The sequence below is a fragment of the Castor canadensis genome, chromosome 6, assembly GCF_047511655.1.
Source record: "Castor canadensis chromosome 6, mCasCan1.hap1v2, whole genome shotgun sequence".
In the NCBI taxonomy this organism is placed as follows: Eukaryota; Metazoa; Chordata; class Mammalia; order Rodentia; family Castoridae; genus Castor; species Castor canadensis.
In genome coordinates this window covers 30,098,961-30,106,948 of record NC_133391.1, presented here as the reverse complement: position 1 = coordinate 30,106,948, position 7,988 = coordinate 30,098,961, and the positions used below count along the sequence as shown (strand labels likewise).

Here is a 7,988-nt window from a genome sequence, read left to right as displayed (position 1 = left end):
CAAGACCCCCATCTCCAAAAATAACCAGAGCAAAAATGGACAGGAGGTGTGGCTCAAGAAGTAGAGCGCCTGCTTTGCAAGCACAAAGCCCTGAGTTCAAACTCCAGTCCCACCAAAAAAAAAGATAAATAAAATAAATCGAGTCCCACCTTCAAAAATCTTACATTAGAATTTAGGACGCCAACTGTAAGGAGAGCACTAAGAAGAGGCACGGTCCCCATCGGCTGCAATAAGCAAGTCACGGGAGCTGAGGCTTCTCCGGGAGAAAGTAACAGAAACAAGAAATATTTATGAAGCTCTCCTAACGGAGACGGCTACCACTGGGGGCATTTAACAAACGCAAAACATTTACCTGTGATTCCTCTGTCCGTTTGTGCAGTCATCACATGACAAAGCAAATTACTCTTCCCATAATTCAGTCACCTGAGGACAGGCTCACGTCTGTACTATGCCAAAGTCACACAATCTGCAAACAATGGATCAGAATTCGCACACAGACCCTCCAGTTCTCAGTTCCTGCTCCTTCTGAGTCTGGGCTTTTTCTTCTGTTTCTTTCCTCACTGGGAACCTGTGTGTGTCATATGCCATGTCCACAGCCTCAGCCTTCAAGGAGCAAGCCTCACAGACAAGATGGTGCGGGTGGCAGAACACCTGAAGATACTACAGGTCACCCATGTTGGGGGAGTGATGGTGCCGTGGAGAGAGGGTACCCATCTTTTTTGTTCCTGTGGCAGTACTGAGGTTTGAACTCACAGCCTCATGCGTGCTAGGCAGGCACTTGAGTCATGCTCCCAGCCTTTTTGTGTTTAGTTATTTTCAGGTAGGGTCTCTTGCTTTTTTATTTGGTGGGACTGGGGTTTGAACTCAGGGCTTCATGCTTACAAAGGAGGCACTCTACCACTTGAGCCACACCTCCAGTCCATTTTGTTCTGGTTATTTTGGAGATGGGGTCTCGAGAACTATTTGTCCAGGATGATGTCAAATCCTGGTCCTCCTTGTCTCAGTCTCAAGTAGCTAGGATTACAGGTGTGATGGACCAGTGCCCAGCAGGCTCTCATGCTTTTTGCCTGACCTAGACCATGATTTTCCTACCTCTGTCTCCTGTGTAGCTGGGATTACAGGCGTGCACCACCATGCTTAGCTGAAGGGTAGACTTCTTAAAGCAGCAAGTGCCTTTACTTCTTCCATGGAATTCTACCAGTGCTCCAAGAACAAATTCAAACAGCAACATCAGTCTGAGTCCTCTTGATGCTTCACAATGAGACACCCTAATTATGCTTTAATTGCAGAAAATGGCTCATGAGTGGCCTGAGTAGGCCAGTAGATGTGGACAGAGTGAGGGCCGCTTTCTGGGGCAGAGAACACTTTTCCTGACTGGCATGAGTGTGACTAATGTCAATTTACAGAGGAACTGTAACAATAGATGGATGGGGTGACCCAAGACAGCCAGTCTTCATTTTGAATTCCCTGTTGCAGAAAAGGAAGAGCAGTTCAGGCAAAGAGGTGCTTCACTGACCTGTGAGTAAACGTGATCACCTCCTTGGTGAACATTTGAATGACTGCCCAGAGAAAGGGAAATAAAAAATGACACGAGCTGAGTGTGATAGGTCACTCCTGTAATCCCAGCTACTTAGGAGGTAAAGATTCAGAGGATTGTAGTTTGAGGCCAGCCCAGGCAAAAAGTTAGCAAGACCCCCTCTCAGCAAGTAAGCTTGGTGTGGAGATGCACGCCTGTCATCCAAGCTATGCAGGAGGCATAGATAGGAGGATCATGGTCTAAGAAAAGTCCCAACAAAAAAATATAAGACCCTATTTGGAAAATGATCTAAAGCAAAAAAGTGCTTGGGGCATGGCTCAGGCAGTAGAGTACCTGCCTAGCAAGCATGAGGCCCTGAGTTCAAACCTCAGTACCACTAAAAAAGAAAAATATTAATAGCATGAGTTTTGTGCAGGGTTAGTACTTCTGCCTTCTGATAAAGTAACTCTGTCCCCTCCTCTGGACTGATTTCCTCTGAAAAATTTTCTAGCAGTATTCAGCAGGTTGTGGAGTTACCACCTCGTAGCACATGATCGTTACTTATAGAAAATGACAGTAGATGACCCTGAGTCCAGAAGGAAGAAACCAACCAAGAAAATCCCCATGGAGTGCCACCACATAAGGGTGGGGTATGAAGGAGAGAAACCCATAGGTAAAGCCATAGGGAAGCCTATAAGAGCCCACAGGTAAACATGAAACCCAGGGCTGAGTATCTCAGAGCACAGAAAAGCAGAAAAATCCAGGAAGAAGAGAACTTTTCAATGTCTCCTGTGTTAGTGTGCAGGCATGACCTACCTTTGCCCAGAGTGTTGGCAGAGTGAAGTTCACAAGACAAACCCACAGGATCAGGGGCAGAAGGAAGGTGAAGAAGCAGAGAGAGAAAGAGAGAGAGAGAGAGAGAGAGAGAGAGAGAGAGAGAGAGAGAGGTGAGTGTGAGGGAGGTTTGAATGAGAAGTTGGAGGGATGGGCATGATGGTGCATATCTATAATCCCAGCACTCAGAAGATGAAGGCAGGAGATTATGAGTTCAAGGTCAGTCTTGGCTACATATGGAGATCCTGTCTCAAAACACAAAACAAACAAAAAACTGTTGGTGGGTGAATAAGCCAGAGATGGTGGCTCACATCTGTAATCCCAGCTCCTCAGGAGGCAGAGATTGGGAGGATCACAGTTTGAGGATAGCCTGGCCAAAAAGTTAGCAAGACCCCTTCCCCATCTCAACAAACAAGCCAGGCATGGTGGTGCACACCTGTGATCCTAGCTACTCAGCAGGCAGAGGCAGTGGGATCAAGACCCAAGGCCAGCACCGAGCAAAAGTATGAGATGCTATCTAAAAAAACAACTAAAACAAAAAGGGCTGGGAGCGTGGCTCCGGTGGAAGAGTGCCTGCCTAGCAAGCACAGGCCCTGAATTCAAACCCCAGTAGTCCCTCCAAAAACAAAGTTGGAGGATTGCTTTCAGGGAGGCATCAGAGGGAGCCGGGGACATACGCTCAGCCAGACTGGCAAGGTTTTCTGGAGAACGCACGAACCACTGAAATGTCTTTCCTCTGCCTTCTGAACCACTTCAAGGACAAGAGGTCAGGGAGACCATCTTGCAAACCAGCTCGCCCCATAACAGATGCAGGTGACACTCACTGTGTGTTCCACAGATTTTCCTCAAACTCCACCCTTTTTCAAAACACACATAACTCCTTACTTACTTCATCTTAAGACCCAACTTCCTTACATAGGAGGAAGTAATTTACACACAGAATAACTAACCAACATCCACACTGAATGGTTGCTTTATTTATTTTTATTATTGTTGATCTAGGACTACATTTTCTATAGTTCTTACAATATAGCACACTCGTTCCGTTCTCTTGGGTTCTCCCTGCTGGCCGTGCCTCTGCGCGCCCGTCGCCACGCCTCAGAAAATCGAAGAAATCAAGGACTTTCTGCTCCCAGCCCGGAAGGATGCCAAATCTGTCAAGATCAAGAAAAACAAGGATAATGTGAAGTTTAAAGTTTGCTGCAGCAGATCCCTTTATACCTTGGTCATCACAGGCAAGGAGAAGCTGAGAAGCTAAAGCAGTCCCTGCACCCAGGTTTGGCAGTGAAGGAGCTGCAATGAATCCGACACAGAGAACTGTATTAAACTCTTGAAAAGAAAAGAAAAGAAAAAAATATATATATATACTATATATATATATATATAGTATATATATATATAATCATAGTTGAATTCACCCCCTCCATCATTCTCCCTCCCCCATTCCTGGAATAGTTTCAACATGTCTCATTTTTCCATTTTTATACATGTGTACACAGTATTTCCACCATATTCATACTCCCACACCCTTTCCCCACCTCCTCCTTCCTCCCACTGTAAGCAACACTCCCCCCCCCACACAGGACCTGTTCTGCCCTCTTGTTCTCTGTTTTTGTTTTAAAAAATTGACATTTTTGTTTGTTTAAGATAGCTATTCAGGGTATTTCATTGTGACATTTCCATATGTGTGTGTGTGTATTATAACCCAAATTGGTTCATCCCCTCTTATTTTTCTTCCATCTACCTTAGTCCCTTTCTTATGGTGGTTTTGACAGGTTTAAAAATTCTTTATTCATTCTACTATACAAAGTACATTAACCATATTCATCCTCTTAACTTTCTTCTTTTACCCTCCCTCTCTCATATGTGACCTCCCCTTAAGCGTGACCTGTTTTTCATAGTACTGCTGTGTTTGTGTTAGGTCTGTATTCCACATATGAGAGAAAACATATGTTAGCTTGGCTTCTGAGCCTAGCTAACTTACCTTAAGATGATGCTCTCCAGTCCCATTATTTTACCTGCAAACGACAAAATTTTATTCTTCTTTGTGACTGAATAAAATTCCATTGTGTATAGATACCACATTTTCATAATCCATTCATCAGTAGTGGGGCATCTTGGCTGTTTCCATAGCTTGGCTATTGTGAATAGTGCTGCAATAAACATGGGCGTGCAGGTGCCTTTGTTGTAACCTGACTTACATTCCTTCAGGTATATCCCTAGGAGTGGGATTGCTGGATCATATGGCAGATCCATGTTTAGTTTTTTTAAGAAGCCTCCATATTGTTTTCCAAAGAGTTGTATTAGCTTACATTTCCACCAGCAGTGTATGAAGGTTCCTTTTTCCCTGCATCCTTGATGATGGCTATTCTAACGGGGGTGAGGTGGAATCTTTGTGCAGTTTTGATTTGCATTTCCTTTATTGCTAGAGATGGTGAGCATTTTTTCATGTGTTTTTTGGCCATTTGAATTTCTTCCTATGAAAAAGTTCTGTTTAGTTCAGTTGCCTATTTCTTTATTGGCTCATTGATTTTGGGGGAGTTTAGTTTCTTAAGATCCCTGTATATTCTGTTTATTAGTCCTCTGTCTGATGTATAGCTGGAAAATATTTTCTCCCACTCTGTGGGTGGTCTCTTCAGTTTAGAGACCATTTCTTTTGTTGTGCAGAAGCTTTTTAATTTTATGAAGTCCCATTTGTCCATCCTTTCTCTTAGTTGCTGAGCTGCTGGGGTTCTATTGAGGAAGTCCTTGCCTATACCTATTGCTTCCAGAGTATTCCCTGCTCTTTCCTGTACTAACTGCAAAGTTTCAGGTCTGATATTAAGGTCCTTAATCCACTTTGAGTTGATACTAATACAGGGTGACAGGCTAGTTTCAGTTCAGGATCTAGTTTCAGTTTTCTGCAGGCAAATAGCCACTTTTCCAGCAACATTTGTTGAAGAGGCTGTCTTTTCTCCATCATATGTTTTTGGCAACTTTATCAAAAATTAGGGGGGCATAGCTGTGTGGATTCATATCTGGGCCCTCTATTTTGTTCCACTGGTCTTTATGTCTGTTTTTGTGCCAGTACCATGCTATTTTTATTGCTATTGCTTTATAGTATAGTTTGAAGTCAGGTATTGTGATATCTCCAACATTGCTCTTTTTGCTGAGCATTGCCTTGGCTGTTTGTGGTCTCTTGTGTTTCCAAATGAACTTTAGGGTAGATTTTTCATTCTCTGTGATGAAAGTCATTCAGATTTTGATGGGAATTGCATTAAACATGTAGATTGCTTGGGTTAAAATAGCCATTTTCACAATATTGATTCTGCCAATCCATAAGCATGGGAGATCTTTCCATCTTCTGTAGTGATCTGCAATTTCTTTCTTCAATGGCTTATAGTTTTCTTTGTAGAGGTCTTTCACATCCTTTGCTAAGTTTATTCCTAGGTATTTTATTTTTTACAGCCCACATCATACTAAATGGGAAAAAACTGAAGCCATTTCCCCTAAAGTCAGGAACAAGACAAGGATGCCCACTCTCTCCACTCTCATTCAACAGTCTTGGAATTCCTAGCCAGAGCAATAAGACAGGAAGAAGAAATGAAAGGAATTCAGATAGGAAAGGAAGAAGTCAAATTATCCCTGCTTGCAGATGACATGATCTTATACTTAAAAGACCCAAAAACTCCTAGACACCATAAACAGCTTCTGCAAAGTATCAGGATACAAAAACTCAACTTACGGAAATCAGTAGGCGTTCTATATGCCAACAATGAGCAGACTGAGAAAGAATATAGGGAAACAATTCTATTTATAGGAGCCTGAGTTACTTTTTGACTGGAGAAAGAATGCAGAAGGTGCAGGAGCCAGGGGCATGCCTGGGGAAGCAAGGTGGGGGGAGGTGGAAGTGACAGGGTCAGGGGAGAGGCAGGGGTTGCCTGTAGGGACAAGGGGGGATGCTCAGGGTCTGCAGGTAGAGTAGGGAGGATGGGAAAAGACAGGCAGCCCCTCACAAGTGGCTGCCCAGGGTAAAGAAGGCCATGTGGGAGGGGTGCCCTGACAGGTTCTGGGTATCCACAAAGACCCAGTGAGGCTGAGATACTCAGTGGCGTCTTTGTGGCTCTGTGACCGTGCCCTGCACCCCCAGCACTGCTCAGCTGTGCAGAAGTCAAAGGGAAGGAAAGAAGGGGCAGGAGTCTTGTTGGGTGGCCACAGAAGCATGGAAGGGACACAGAGGGGGAGGAGAGAGGGGTTTAGATGATCCCAGAACACAACCAGGATTGGAGAGAGACAAGAGGGCAGTCAGGTGAGCAGCATTTTCCCTACACAGAGCAGAATCCATGGCAGCTGGCTTAGCAGAAGGGACATAGGGACATAGGGAGCTCAGCAGCTAGCAGTAACCACCTGCCACACACTGTTCTCAGGACACCAAAGATGCCCAGGCTCCACTATGGTCATAAAGATTTTTTTGATTGCTCAGCATAAATTAACCTACAAAGGGGTTCAGTGTGAAAGCTACAGCAGTCATATAATGTATTTTGATCAGATTCATCCTGTGTTCACCACTCTTTAGCCCACCCTCACTCCCTCCCCTTGTTAACTGGTTTGTTAACTATTAAGCCTAACTCTCGTTATACTGTTTTGTACACATACTGACACTGGAGTGTTGATCCCAAGTTCGTGTCTCAACTGAAGACACCAGACCAGGAGTTTAGATTAAAGCAAGCACAAGGTTTATTGAAAGGACAGCAAAGCACTCTGTTGGGTGAGGCTTAGCAAAAGAGCTGAGCCAAATAATGGCTGAAGTCTGGGGTATGATGTAGGTCTGTCTGACTTAGGCTCCCCCTGCTCTACTTTGAAGTTACATCTGTGATTGGATGTCATCTAATTAACTTCTCACTGAACCCAACCATATGGCTGTCCTCCCCATCCTTACCAAGCTGGACATTCCAGGAGGGTCTTATTGGTCCATCCTGTCCTCAAGACTGGCCACTTACATTTTATGACTATTTGATATTTTAGTGAGACCCATAATTTACATTTTTTTGTTTATTCATTTGTGCATACATTGTTTGGGTCATTTATCCCCCCTACTACTGGCCTCCTCCCTCTCCTCCCCTACCCCCTCACTTCCAGACAGAAACTGTTTTGCCCTTATCTCTAATTTTGTTGAAGAGAGAGTATAAGCAATAATAAGAAAGACAAAGCATTTTTGCTAGTTGAGATAAGGATAGCAATACAGAGAGATTCCTTGCATTGCTTCCAAGTACAAATGTGTTACATTCTAAGTTGATTCATCTAGAACTAATCTTTTCTCTAGTTCCTGGTCCCCTTCTCTTATTGGCCTCTGTCACTTTAAAGTTTCTGCATTAGTTCCTTTGTGTTGAGGTCATCAAATACTATCATGTTTTTTGGGTTTCTTACCTATGTTCATACCTCCCGTGTGTGCTCTCCCCTTATCACATGACCAAAGTCCAATCCCCTTGCTGCATTTGCCCTGGATCTAAAGTCCGCATATGAGGGAGAACATATTTTTGGTCTTCTGGGCCTAGCTAACCTCAGTCAGGATGATGTTCTCCAGTTCCATCCATTTACCTGCGAATGATAAGATTTCGTTCTTCTTCATGGCTGAGTAGAATTCCATTGTGTATAAATA

General features: G+C 43.8%; 1 pseudogene; it reads left to right on the top strand.

Moving 5' to 3' along the window:
* Nucleotides 1–630: 630 nt before the first annotated feature.
* LOC109684693 (large ribosomal subunit protein eL38 pseudogene) lies at nucleotides 631–3,652 on the top strand (annotated as a pseudogene).
* The last annotated feature ends 4,336 nt before the right edge of the window (nucleotides 3,653–7,988 follow it).